General features: G+C 42.3%; 2 long non-coding RNA genes across 3 annotated transcripts in view; one reads left to right on the top strand and one right to left on the bottom strand.

The window, feature by feature from the left end:
• The window catches only part of LOC140848343 (uncharacterized), a 41,224-nt gene extending 27,559 nt beyond the window's left edge, over positions 1-13,665 (top strand). The window contains exon 3 of the long non-coding RNA XR_012129067.1: positions 11,934-13,665. This is a non-coding gene — a long non-coding RNA (uncharacterized lncRNA). The remainder of the gene's footprint in view (positions 1-11,933) is intronic.
• Positions 1-14,761, bottom strand: part of LOC140848344 (uncharacterized) — a 59,056-nt gene that overhangs the window by 18,832 nt on the left and 25,463 nt on the right. The gene's annotated exons all lie outside the window — the stretch shown is intronic.

The raw sequence follows: 14,761 nt of genomic DNA, 5'->3' as shown, positions 1-14,761 counted from the left end.
CCTGTGCTTTAGAAAAAAAAGTGAATTTGACAGAAAAGAGTGATGAATTCCATTTGCTACAGAAAACAGCTTTGCCACCTATGAAACTTACTTTCTGTTGGAGAAATGTCAGGTATTTCTTCCCTTGGAACTTTCCTATTCTTCCTCTGCTTGCGTGCTCCAGATCATGCCTGCCATTTAAAAAGGAACAGGGGAGCAGCCCTGCAAATATTCCATTGCCATGGCCCTGTAGTTGCCAGCACCCACTCACATTTGTCTTATTGGTGGAATACATTTGGAAAGAATCAGGGACACCAAGTGATTGCCTGTAACTAACTGACTTAGTAAATTTGAAACAAGGAAGATGTCACTCTGGGATGACCTAATTAAGAATTATTTGGCTGGTTCTTAAAGAATGGGGAGGATTTTTTAAAGAGAGAGAGAGTGGAGTGTGGAAGATATCCCAGTACTGGAGGAGCTGTTTGTCAGCAAAGGTGCAGGGGAACGGTGGGCCAGCATGCTCCGGCATCCTGCAGGGAGCTGACTGAAGAGGAAGGTGCATTTAGGAGAGTGGGAGATGGGTGTGAAAACAGCAGGCTGGGGCCATATGGTAGGAGCCTGCAGTGGCAGCCTAAGCAGTGTTGCCTTAACTCTGTATGCAGTGGGAACTATTTGAAGCTTTTCAGGCAGAGGAGGAATGAGGATCAAAGCCATGTTTAAGGACGAGGAGTCTGACAGTAGTGTGTAGGCTGTATTGGAGATGGGTGGCAGGGAGCCTAGAAATAGCAATAGTTGAGGCAAAAGTGATGAAAAATGATCTAAAGTCTTGAGGGATGGTTGGTGATCCCAGGTCTGCAGCCCTGATGGGTCATGAACAGAGAGGGAGGAGAATTTACTCATCTCAGTTAGGAAGCAGCTCTGGTGTTCTGATTGAGTTCCAGAAGATGTGACCAAGCCACCAAAGACCACTGCTCTGTTCAGTGAACCTGGCCCTGTATACATAGGCAGGCAGCCAAGCCAGTGTGATCCCAAAGCAGACAGGCCACGCTGGACCACACAATGCTTGGCAATGGTATGTCCTTAATGAGGCTTCGTTAGATGAGAAGTTCTGATTGAAAACTGTGTGTTTGAAGAAAACAGTGAGGAATCCCACAGATGCCTTCATCTACCTTGCCAGAACCTACTCAACCAGATAGGACCTGAGACCCATGAAAAGCAAGTTCATTTCCTGCAGGGTGATGGTCTCAGCATTCCTGCCTCTGGTCCTATTGAGCCTGGCCTCCCAACCTACTGTTTCCCTGCGCATGAGAAGCTGGTTGCACCTGTTACCAGGCTACTGTGGCTGCAGGACCTGTCCTGACACCCCTTCCCCACCTGACTCCTATCTCACACACACAGTTATATGGGGCTGGGATGGGTAAGAGAGACATTCACATTTTCGTGTGAAATCTTTTAACTAAACTACATATTGATATTAAGAATCACGGTTACTTCCAGTCTGTGTTCATTTTGGTCTACTAGTCAGACTGTTTTGCCTGAATTAAACAGTCTTCTGAGTAAAGCAAGTGGTCTAATAGATATTTATAGAACAGACCAAATAGTTTACTGTTTTGTCTGTACAGCTCCTATTACTGAAAGACAGACATTTCACCTTCCTGAATATCTGTAGGAAGACTCAGACCTTGCTATCTTACCACCACATTTTTAATAATGATCTTTTTTTCTTTTCTATTACTGCCTACATCCAACACATTTATGTGTAGCAAGTACATCTTCCTTGTCAAAGGGCTTTAAACTCACTAATCTGTTAGTCCATAAGCCAAAAGGAGAAAACAGGTTACCAGCTTTGACAAACTTAGTAAGGGAAAAGTATGAGACAAGGGAATGCAAACATGTTTGTGATTTGGGCATCTTACTGCAGCCTGTGTACACCTTGGGCTCAGGAGACAAAACAAAGAGGTCCCGGGGCATTGTCTCCCAGACCACAGAGCAGAAGCAAAGGGACCAGCAGAGTCCGGAGGACTAAGGGCTGCTGCGCACATCCTTTCCTCCTGGATAAGCAGGTGCCACAGGAGCAGCAGCCACCTCCTCCTGTTTCTTTCCCCTCTTCTGGCTGTGGAGGGTCCTGAGGAATGCTGGGTCTCCTGGCCCACTTCATCAGCACTCCCGCCACTTACCCCACAGCTGAGAAATTGCAGATTTAAGTGGCAGGAACGTTTCTGGCACGTGCATGGAGTCAGGGGAAATCACTGCCTGCTCAAGTTTGCCGGAATGTTCAAGAGGCTGGTTTCATCTGATTAAAAGCTCCATCCACAAGGAAAGGAGCCAGGTCAGTGGGGAGCCTGACTGTTAGCATAATTCCATAGGGAAGCATGAAGACAAGTGACAGGTTTGGGCTCTGTTGCTACCATTTTTCCCCAGAGAGCTCCGAGCCTTTACAAGCCCAGGCCAGTCCTCAGTTCTCCTTCTGTGCTCTGGGCATAATCTGTGAGCCTTGTGAAAAGCCAACTAAGAGTAGGCAGGTTAAGTTAACTCCTGGGTGATCTTTTCTAGGCCCATAGTTGGGGAGCATACTAGGCCCAGGCCCAAGAAAGAATGGTGCTTTTTAGGTGGGTATATCTTATATATTCTCTGTTCTGTGAGTCAAGGAGGGTGGCAAGGGAAAGGGCCCTCAAGCAGGGCTCTGCATCCTACCCTGCTTAAGGCAGAACAGCCCCATTGAGAGTTAGGTAAGATTGCCTAACTCCTTAGGCAAGGGGCTTTGGATTCCAAAGCCTTCAACTCTGCAAAGTCCTCCCCTAGATGTGTTCAGATCCCTGGAGGATTTGCAGTATTGTGTAAGATCTCTGCTGAGTAAGATCCTGCCTCCTTACAAAGTTCTGTATCATTTTGCTGAAGACAGGAAAGTAAGTTACTTCTCTGATTTCCATGGGGAAAAAGTAAAGAGAAATAAACCCAAAGCCTCAGCCATGAGAAGCACATGTAAGCACAGCATATTGTAAGAAAGAGCTGGAAATCACAAGAAGGTAAGCGTGTACCCAACATAGCGAGAAATCCTGAAACTCTGTATCAGACATTCCTGTTTTTTAAACACCATTTTGGTCTCCCTGTTGCTGGGATCTGCTCTCCTGGCCCTTTACTGAAGCATCCCCTTTATTGAAATCATGTTCCTTCCCCCAACAGCTCCTCCCTCCTCTCCTTCCCTTCTCTTTCTTCCCTTCTTCCCCCTGTCTACTCCAGTCCTGTAGGAACACAGACATTTCTGCCTGTGGCTCTAGAGTTTCACCACCGAACTGATGGCACACATCATCCAGATATTTTTCCAAAGATACAGTTGATTCTTGTCATTCCCAGTAGTTATATTCTATAAAATCCTCATAAATCAGTATTAGTGAGCTCTGAACCACTGCTCCTAGGAGAAATATAGGGCCAGGTTCCTGCAAACCTCTGTCTGGTCACACATTTGTCAACCATTCAGTACATAACTTTGTTTTACGTGTGTATCTGTAAAGACATCATATAAGCGATGCCAATGATTCATTAACAGTTCATTAACTATTGAACTCATGGCCAACAGCACTGTAACTCATGTCTGAAGGAAGCTTGTCTAACATATATTTTCTCTGTGAGGCACGTCACAGGCTTCTTGAGTCTAGGAACAGACAGCACTTGATCACTATGCTTGGAGGCCATTTTAAACAGCAAAATCCCCAACAAAAAGCACAAAAATGCAGAAAAGGGGGCAGGAGGGGCACCAACTAGCCCTCTAAAAGGACACCTTGTTGATAGTATCAGAGCCAAAATAAGAAGGCAGAACATGGCCTTGTTCCATCTCAGCTGGGAGCACACATATCGGGTGACTTCATTCTTCCACTGCCCTGCAGACATCTGAGAAGGACTGGGAGAACATTCCAGCTATTGATTTTAGAGCTATAAATACATTTTGGCAAGCAGGTGAATTCACGAACATGGAATTGGCAGATCATAGGATGCAACTTTTCTAAGAAGCATAGTGGTGCCAACTGTTGAGATAGCAGTTTTAACATTTTATAATACACGTTTTGGCATATGATTTCATTTGAAAAATCAGTTCTGCTATCTGAAGGAGATTTGAAAGCCAGTGCTTTAGGAAACCTGATCCATGGTATATTTAATTTGGATTATCGGTCTTGTCTAGTGACAAGGACTTGATGAAACTTGTCAACCAGGTTGAGTCTTGTGTCTACAGGGAGAATAGTCCACAGATGAGAATTTTACATGAAGTAGGGAGGCTATGTTATTATGTAGATTTCTAGGTGATAGAGAAGATAACCAAAAGGTCATGTTTTTATTGACCTATAGGACATTAACCAGTTTTGTATCTAATGTAGGATTCTTATTCTAGAATCCCATTTTTTCCAAAAAGTCTATAAGGTGGACCCTAAGAGTCTAACCTTGCTCTTCCTTAAGCCTGAGAAGCATTCTTCAGATCTTTCAGAGTCTCCAGGCATATTCTGCACATTGTCACAAACCTTGGGAACATCCTGTCATTTCAATTAAAAGACAAGAACTACTATAATGAACTCAGGTGTAGGTGTTTGTGTTGAAAATCAGAACCAGTGAGTTTACCCTGAGGCCCTGGGATCAGCACTGGGTGAAATGCAGTAAACTCAAATTGATGATAAGTTTAGAGCCAGAGGTTTTATGTCTTTGGAGCTTCCCCAAGGTTCCCAGGTGTCCTGCCATGAACTGCTTCCACAGCTCCCCTCTGTTTTCTCTCAGCCATTAGACACAATTGAAGGACAGATGGGTGGGTGTGCAAGGATATATGCTATTTTCATTTTAGTTATCTGAACAGCATTTACAAGCTTCATCTTCTGTTGTCCACAAGGCATGATTCTTGGCTATGGAAACCTGACACTGGTCCATCCTCCGGCAGCTGACCACGGGCTTGTGCAGCAGTCATGTTTACAGATGGCATTTCAGTCACATCGCTTACACCTTCCTCCACTGTCACCACCATTCTGACAGGAAGGAGTTGCATTTACTCCCATTTTTCAGAAGGTGAAAGGCAGCAGTGGCCTGCCAAGTACAGAGTCAGTGAGAACAGCATCTAGTCCAAGGCCAGACAGACAAAGAAGTAAGTGATTGCAGATGTGAATCAAGGAGACCTGTGATAATTTGAGAATTAGTTGATACATTTTTTTAGTTTGTTGAGAAAAATTATTCCAAACTTAGAAATAAACCCAAGTCAAGAACATACACTCTCCATGTCATTTTGGAGCATTATTTAACACGGTCACCCAAAGGTTTTTAATTATTTAGGGCAATAAGTTTTAAGTTTCTCATCACCTTGGAAATACCTGTGGATCTTCAAAAAATACAGATGCCTGGTTCCTCCTGGACATTCTGATTGACTGATAAGGGTGATATGGTGGGCCAACTAAGGCCCCCCCCCCCCAAAGATGTCCATGACCCAGTCCTCAGAACCTGTGCATATATTGCTTTACATGGTCAAAAATTTTGCACATGTGGTTGAGTTCAAAATTTTGAGACAGGAAGAGTGCCCTGGTTATCCAGGGACATGCAGTGTAGTCACATGCCCTTAAGAAAGGGAGGCAGGAGGGTCAGCATCAGAAAGAGAAGATGGAAGCAGAGGGCAGAGAAGGGTGAGAGGACACTCTGCAGCAGGTTTGAAGATGGAGAAAGTGGCCACAAGCCAAGGAATAGGCGGCCTCTAAACCTGGAAATGGCATGGAATGGCTTCTCCCCTAGAGCCAGAAGGAACACAGCCCTGTGAACCCATTCTAGACTCTGACCTCCAGAATTGTAAGAGAATTAAGTGTTGATTTAAGCCTCTATGTTTCTGGTAATTTATTACTATGAGAAACTAACACAGGTGGGACCTTGGACACCAGAATTTTTTTAATTTCCCCAAATGGTCCTCATGTGCAGCAAAGTTTGGGAGCCCACTGATCTAACAAAATGTACCTGTGTCTGGCTTTGCCATTAACTATTTGATCAGGACCAGATACTACCATGAGTTCCGTGTTGCTTTCTAGATTTATATTTTGTAGAGAAGATAAACTCAAGGTCATGATTTTATTTCCTGTAAGACTCTAGCCAGTGTTGTATTTAATCTCTAAATCATATTCCTTTTTTTCCAAAATAGCTATAAATATCTAGTTCTTCAAAATGTGTTTGGAACCAACTTTATCATGCTGTGTCTCTCAATAGTTGGATACATTTTTGACGTATATTCTATACTTCTATGAGTGTCATGCTTTAAACTCCTTTAAAACATACTTTTACGTGTTCAATAAGTATATGTGAGGAGACAGAAAAATGGCATGAGGATACCAGTTCCTCCACTGGGCAGAGCTTTCAGGAAGGTTGAAGAGTTGCTTCCAAAGCTCTGGAATTAAAGCCAGATCAGTCACTGTCATTGAGGCCATGTAAGTTGGTTGGGATAAAACCATCCCCTGCAGCCTCCTTCCTGATTCTCAGGATCTGCTGTCAGGCAGGGCTGGCCTTAAACCCTCACTGTGCTGCTTAATAGCAATATGATCATGAAAATCTCTTCTTATAGTCTCTATTTGTTCATCAGAAAAATTGTGATCATCTACATCATAACATCATTCAAGGTATTCAGGGGCGATTACACCTAAAGCATGCAGCCCAGTCCTGGCACCTGGTTAAGCCTCAGTGCTCACATTGCCCAGACCACTGAGTGGTGCTGGCTGCAACTCCTACTTTCTTTACCTCTGGCCGTGCCAGTGACAGTAGTGATGCCACTGACTACTGCAGGGGTGGGTGCATTACATTAAGTGACTGAAAGAGTTTGACTCCCAGAAGGTCTAGATTGGCCTCAGAAATTTCAGCCCAAGGGAGATCCTGACTCCGTGTGCAGGTGTTCTCAGGCAGCCTGCAGGGCTTTGCAAGCTGATGGCCTATATTTCACACTGGGGAAAGGATGCCATTGTTGGCCTTCTTCCCCTTTGACACTTCTGCCATTCACGTACATTCCTCTCATTGATGTGCTTGGCTGGCTTCAGATTACATGCTGTGGCAATTACATGGGAATGAATGGGCTTTGCATTTCTTCCCATAATTATCTGTCAACATGGCTGAAATAGTGGGCATTGGGTACACAGGAAAAGATTCTCTGGCTATATACATTGAGTGGACAGCTGAAGCTGCTTGAGTTTATAACCCTTCTTTGCCTGGCTGCAAGTGACAGCATGCCCAACACATAAAGACATCCAGGTCCTCATCAGGACTGAGACTCAGGCACCTCGCAGTTGAGTCTGCAAAACTGTCCCTGGGCAGCTGAGGTTGAGGTCTGGTTACAAAGGCTTGTGCCAGCAATGGGAAGGAAGTCGACCCAGCAAAGGCAAATGATTAAGAATCTGGAGAGATTGATTTCAGGGCTTAAATACCTACTGTGTCAGTTGATCTGACTGTGAATCAAGAGAGAGAGGAATGTTAACCATGCAAGGAATGTTGACCAGATAAAGTGCTAGATAGGTAAGACTCTCATTAAAGGTCACCTAGAGGTTACATGGAAAATAGGTGAAGCAAGACTACAGCCATCACTAGAGAGGAGAACAAAAACATATCATGTACTGAACGTACTGAGCATGAATGAGAACAGCAGCCCCTCATTGGAGTAAATTATGTAGATGATTAAGATAGCTTCATTTACAGGTATGAAAAATTCATTAGTTAATTTAGTTGGTCAATTTTTCAACAAACATTTACTGAAAGTCTGAAAATACCAGGCAATGTGCTGAGCAAAGATAACTAGAAAGCACAGCCAAGCTCAAGAGCATAGTCTATGCAGTTAATGTAATAAATACTACTGGAGGTACAGACATAGTGTGGTGGAGCCCTAGGAAGGAGTGATACCCTGTGAGAGACTTTCAAAAATTATGGTTGTTTTATGTAATGGAGCATCTCCTTTTATGTAGTTAGGTAGCAAACTCCTTTTACTAGTTCAGTTTTAGGAGACTCTCTCAAAACAGGGAAAGAGAGAGAGCTCTAAGCTTATCCTTCAGTGACTATCAATCAGCAGCTGTTTGGTTGCAGCCAGAGGATGCTTTCAGATGAAGGAAGCACAGTGTGTAATAGACTTATTTTGTTTCCAGGTAGAAGGTGTGTATATTATATTCTTTGAGGATATTCAACTCTACTATAAAAGATAATCACACACATAGGATGGAGGAAACTCACAAGATATGTTAGGGATTATACCAGGTTGAGTAGTGTCCACTCCCAAAATTAATGTTCCCTTGATTCCTGTGAATGTGACCTTATTTGGAAATGGGGTATTTGCAGATATAACTAATTGAAATGAGGTCATGCTAGATTAGGGTGGGCCCTAAATCAGGTGGCCGGTATCCTTATAGGAAGGCCACGTGAAACACAGGAGACAGAGAAGGCATCCACTGAAGGCAGCAGCAGGGTTAGAGTGATGTGTCCACAAGCTAAGGAACACTAAGGACTGCCAGCATCCCCCAGAGCTGGGAGAAATGCATGGGACTCTGTCCAAGAGCCCACGGAAGGAACTGACTGATGATTCCTTGTTTCAGTCTTCTGGCCTCCAGAAATATGATACTGGGCATGACACAAGGTTTGAATACCAGGAAGCAGGGATCCTTGGGAGCCTTGTGGATGGTGGTGGCCACAGAAAACAAGTTAAACAGGTGAATATTCCCCAAATCCTTGCCCTGTGGTTTTTTATACATTCATATTAAGATTAGTAAGCCAGTTTTCCCAGTAGAGACTTCAGTCAGCCATAGACTCAGAGCCGTCAACCTGAGACAAAAAGTAACATTAGGAGAACTAGCATAGAAATACGTTCAGTTGAAATATTCTGGTGCGGCACTAAGAAAAGTGTCCAGTACCAAAATTAGTTGTGAGACAGAGAGCATCAGTTTTTTTAAAGGAAATGTCTGAAAACTGGTTGTAGGAGGGTTTTCTGGAGTGAGTACTATTGCTATGCATAGTCCTACGTAAAGGAGGTGATCAAGAGTCATTTAATGGATTGTTTGGAGAGCTTGAAATGTGTTCTCCTTAGTTGGAGGCCAAAATGGCTATATGTCTGACTGTGCTCAGAAAATCTGGAAGTCAAGCAAGATATGCCGGTGAATGTTGGGTATTTTGTGCAGAAGAGTTGCCAGTTTGGGATTGCTCTGAACCTCCAGAGTCTGCCTGGGCAGAGAATGCATGTGCTCTTTTGAACCGAAGGGGTCCTGGGAGTGGAGCCATCCTAGATACCTTTAAAATCCAGGTAGAGGCCCATCTGCAAGAGGAGGAGACCAAAGGAGAGATTCTGTGTTGCCTGAAGCAATAAAAAAACAAGAGCTGAGTGAGGAAGAGCCAGCTGATGAAGCACTGTTGTCCATACTGCAGGAATTGCAGCCAAAGACACAAAGAGAAGGAATTGCCAAATAACCCACAAAATGGCTTATGAGAGTCAGATTCAGGTATCTTCTGGCCCAGAGAGAGTGAGCCATCTTAGACCAATATGAGCTGAGGAAGAACTTTCTGGTACCGTAGGCTGTCTCCCTGCCTGGGTGGCAAGCTAGGGCAGGGGGCATGGGAGACCATCAGGCAGGAAAAAAGAGAAAGAAAACCCTTTCTTCATGCCACACTCCAGCAGCCAGGCAGTTCACAGGAGGTCCTAATGAGGGAGGCAAGTTTAATGGTAACTCAGGTTTGAAGCTTATTACCCGACACTAGACACATGAAATTATTGAAGTTATGCTGTGTGTCTTAGTGTGGTTGAAGGACTGTCTCTTGTTAAAAGGGAAGTCAAGTGTTTATTCCAGAGACAGGGTTGTAACAGATGCTAGGAGACAAGATAAAGTTATTTATATGATTCTATCCTATGATCTCTCCTTGTTCAATTTTTAAATTTCACTAGAAACCACCTCTGTATTTGAATTTGGATCATTTTAAATATGAGGCTCTGACTCCTTCCGAAGTGAGTTACAGCTAGCACAGACAGTATTGTAATGATTATCAAGCTCAGAGCTTGGCAGAAAAACAAGTGAATGGAGCCCAAATGTCACTTGTCACATGCCTGTAGGCCTGAGACTGTGACATCACTTCCTCTCAAGGCCTTGTGACAGGTTCTTACTCCCCCACTTCAAGTCCCATTCAGCTACTGGCCCTTCACTCATTTGTCCACACAACCATTTATTCACTCAGTCAGCCTTTTCAGAGCTTATGCCACATGCCTGGAACCCTCCCTTCTACTCCTGAGAAAACTGTGTTTCACAACTAGTTCTTTCCTCTACCGCCAAGATTTCTCCCAGGCTCATCAGCTCATCTGCACTGAGCTGGTGGCAGCTTTCCTGCAAGAAATATTTGGATAGGTTTAGAGAAAGTGAGTATTGTATGTAAGTGTGATATGACACAGGCTTGGAGGTCTACCATATACAGAATTATGTATGAAGATGTTTTTAATACATGTATAGATATGTATATCTATGCATATAGACAATCATGTTTACATTTACATAGATGCATAGATATTCTTAGTGGTACAGTTAGACTTGAAATCTGGGAGTTTAAGTAAAAATAATATTTTATATATTCATAATACTTTACAGAATGCTAACTATTTTCTTCCTAAGAAAGTCATCCTCTCTTTTATAGTACAACCTTCTCACAAACCAAAGATCCATAATCTATGTTGGTGAGTAGCAAGGAGGCTGGATCATCTAACACTTCAATAAACTAATGCCTTCTGCTGTATAGAACATTTTAAATGACATTTTTGGGTCTTTTTTAGGAAGATTCTTTCCATAACTAAAAAGATGTCTTTTTTCACATATATGATATTTATGTAATATTTATATAATAAAACATCTAGATATTTAATATATCTGAAATTAAGTTGGATATATATAATGATAGATGAGAATGCATCATCTCATGATTTCAGACAAAAGGATAGCCACGTTTTCTAACACCACATATTGAGTAGTCCATATTTGTCCCACTTATTTTGAAAGGAAATCTTTAACATTCTTTATTTTCTATGGCTCCATTTCAGTATTCTGTTTGGCTCTCTTTCCATGCTGATATAAAACTTTTAATTACTGTAGCATCACAGCCAATTTTGCTTCCTGGTAGCTGCTTAGTGTTCCCTGAACACCTTCTGGCCCAAGCTTCTCCCCTCAACCAGAGTGCCTTCACCTCCCCTCCAAATCACCCATCTGTGATTTAGCTCCAGCAGGGGACACCTGGCTTAGCCACAAATTTAGCTGGAAGAGACAGAGTTTTGGGTTGATCACAAGCTTGCTGCTTATTTACAATGCAAGGTGTGACTGTACCCTAAGGCAACATTAGGCTATAGGAATAGATGAATTGTGTCTGGAGAATGATGAATTATGGTCACAAGATCTTAGACCAAGACACAGCTGGAGGGCAGGGCTCAGGTCTAGGCACCATATTCAGGCAGCAGAAATTCCTGACTAGAATGCAGCCAGATGACTGGATTCTGAGTCCTGTGGAGAAGAGGGAATGACAGTTGGTCACAAGAGAAAAGGACCTGGGGCTGCTGGCAGTTGTCTCTAAGTCTGAAAGGGGTTAGACAAACTCTGTTTTGTCTGGAAGGGAGAAAAAGGAAAGGAATTTAAAGAAAGCTAGATAACAGCTTTATATTGGGGAGAATTTTCTAGAAAAACAACGTCCTTAAAATAAAAGGGGTTGACTGTAATGGGGTTTGTGGGGGAGACTTGGTGTAGGGGGGAGTCTAGTAAACATAATATTCCTCTTGTAATTGTATATTAATGATAAAAAAAGAGAAAGAAAAGTGGGATTACTCCCTGATAGGATAAAACTAACTGCAAATCAACGATTAATGCATGCTTTACATATCCTTAATTTTGATCTTTTAAAGGGTGTCAGATGATCAGCTATGGAAGTACATTTTTCTGATAATATTCCTTTCTCTTAAAAAGAAAAAAAGCAGTTCCTGTGTGGTGATCTCCAATAGGTTCTTCACAATGGTATAAAGGTCATATCAAAGTGTGGACAAAGGGTCTGTTTGTGTTTATACAGAGGATCAAAGCCTAATTTGGCTATCCCAAAAATGAATTAAGATACAATATGAAGAAGAACTTCCAACATCAACATCCTCTGGAAGAGTCATTCCAGAAGACGATCATCAAAAATCTTCAACAAAGATCCTGGCACTGTTGCAGTTGTAGCTGCATTCATCCCACCAGTTCCTGGACTTGCCATTGGAATGAAGAAGGAGATATCTAAGCTGGCCCTTGCATACAGTAATACAACAAATTTGACTGGATCTATACTGTTGGAACTCAACCAAGAATTAGGAGAAGTGCAAGTTGCAGTGCTCCAAAATCGTGCGACTATAAACTATCTACTGTTAAAAGAACATATTGGATGTGAACAGTTCCCAGGAATGTTTTGTTTTAATTTGTCTGATTTTTCTCAAACTATTCAAATTCAGTTAGACAATATCCATCATATCATTGATAAGTTTTCACAAATGCCTAGGGTACCTAACTGGTTTTCTTGGTTTCACTGGATATGGCTGGTAATTGTAGGTCTGCTTTTGTTGTTAGCTGTATTCCTATTATGTTAATGTGTGTATGCAATTTAATTAGTAGTTTGTTAAAACCTATACATGCTTATGTTACTCTACAAGAAGATATGTCAAAGAAATAATCAATCTTCCCATGTTTTCTTCTGTCTGCTACTTCTATAGCTTTTCTTTTCCTTCCTAATTACAACCCTTTAGTAGAATTTGTGCCTCATATTTAAAATTACCGAGTATCATAATTCTTCCAAGTGGTAAAGACACCTCAAGACAAATGCTGGGCATAGAAGCCACAGGGCATAAATCTGCAAAGAAGTAAAAAGCTAACCTTTTCAAAGAATATTTCTTCTCTCTCACTTACAAACTTTACATTTCCCTGTATGGCCCTGGAAGATGACTGGTTAGCCAGAGACCGGTAAGATTCCTCAAGGGAGGAACAACCTAAGATAGGCACAGTCACAGGGGGGCCACCAGGTGAGAAATTGGGGATCAACAGAGGTGAGGCTTAGAACCTCACCTCCAACACCCCTGTTTTGAGAGAACTCTTCTGCATCTGTGGATGTTTTGTTGCCCTTGTCTAGCTTGGATTAATACTTAGTCTATAGGACAGACCTGATCATCTACATTTGCCCTCCTACAGCACTGAATTATGTTTTCTACCTTTATCTTGCATCTACCTACCACTTCAGCATTTTATTAAAAAAATAATAATAATAAGGGAGAAATATAGGATTCACATATAAATCAAGTCTAAAAATCAAACAAGCATATCTGACTTGATTGGTTATAGTTCATGATGTGTGATCAAAACTGAAAGTTTCTGTGATATGACTGCCCTTGCACTGTTCACCATGTAAGAACTTATTCACTATGTAAGAACTTGTTTACCATTTAAGAACTTGTTTGTTATGCTTCAGAAGATTGGAGACTGTTGAGAATTAGGCTTGGGGTTGATTAATGATTGTGCATTGAGTCCCCTATACAGAATTCTATTGTTGTTAACAACCATTTGATCAATAAATATGAGAGATGCCCTCTCAAAAAAAAAATCAGATTCACCATCCCTTCTTGAAAAATAACATTTCATGGATTTGTGGTTATGCTATATACGATGAAGAATTTTCTAATTTTCCCTCAAGTTTGTAATATGTTTTCATTACTTATACAAATAAAAAACATTATTTTCTACTGTCCTAAAAATAAATACATAAATAAATAAATAAAAGGGGTTGATTTGTGAGGTAAGGGATACCTGATACCAAAAGTACTTTAAAATAAGTTTGCCATGGGAAGAAGAGTTTCTGTTTGGGATGAGGATGCACTTGATGCTTCTGTGGGTCTCTCCACCTCCCAACATTCTCTTTCCCTGCCTTGTAACTGTTCGCCTCACAGTACTTGGACCCTCTTCCCAATGAATATAGAACTTCTCACCTTCATGCCTCTGTCTTTCAACACTTCTTAAGCTGATTTTTCTCTTCAGTTAAGATTTACACTTTTACTCCTGTTTTCCTTTGAGGGCAGAGACTCTTTCCCCTTACCCAGCGCCTAGCCCAGTCCCTTGCATCTAAAGGTCACTGGATGGCTGTTTACTTACTGTTCAACAACACGCTGACTAATGAGCTGACTTTCCTGCCTCCAGGCACAAGGAACTTAGTAACATAGGTTGGCAGGGTTCTGTTTCAGAAATACCCAGCTTCTTAGGTGACTCTGTCATTTCCAGTCCTCATTCATGTCCCCCACTCTGTTTGCCTTCCCATTTATTTTAAAGGAAGAATGTTATTTTGCTGAAATTAAACCCTTTTGTATGCATGTGTGTGGTCAGAATCATAGGCAGGAGGAGAACATGGCAGAGTTTTAAGGAGACAATTCCAGGCTGCTGAGGCTTAACAAAACTAATAAAGGGTAATTTACCAAAGACTTAGAGAATCGCCAGGCATTTGAGATTCTTTAAAAGCCCCAAGCCCACTGCCCTTGCCAACACTCACCTACTACCCTCCCACAGACCCTCTGTCCTCCCGCAGATGTGAGGTTGCCAGGCTGCCACTGATGTTCCATTCTGAGGCTCTGCTCTCCCAAGCTCATCTGCTGAGCTGTCTGGGTAACAGGCTTGGGCACCATTGTCTTTCAGCTGATGATCTTGGCATCGTTCAGCTGCCCAGGCCATGGCCCTGTGCACCTGGCTGGAATCCCAGAACCCCTGGAGTGAGAGTTGCACAGACAGTA

This window comes from Manis javanica, chromosome 1, assembly GCF_040802235.1.
Source record: "Manis javanica isolate MJ-LG chromosome 1, MJ_LKY, whole genome shotgun sequence".
NCBI lineage: Eukaryota > Metazoa > Chordata > Mammalia > Pholidota > Manidae > Manis > Manis javanica.
This window is presented reverse-complemented; position numbering and strand designations above follow the sequence as displayed.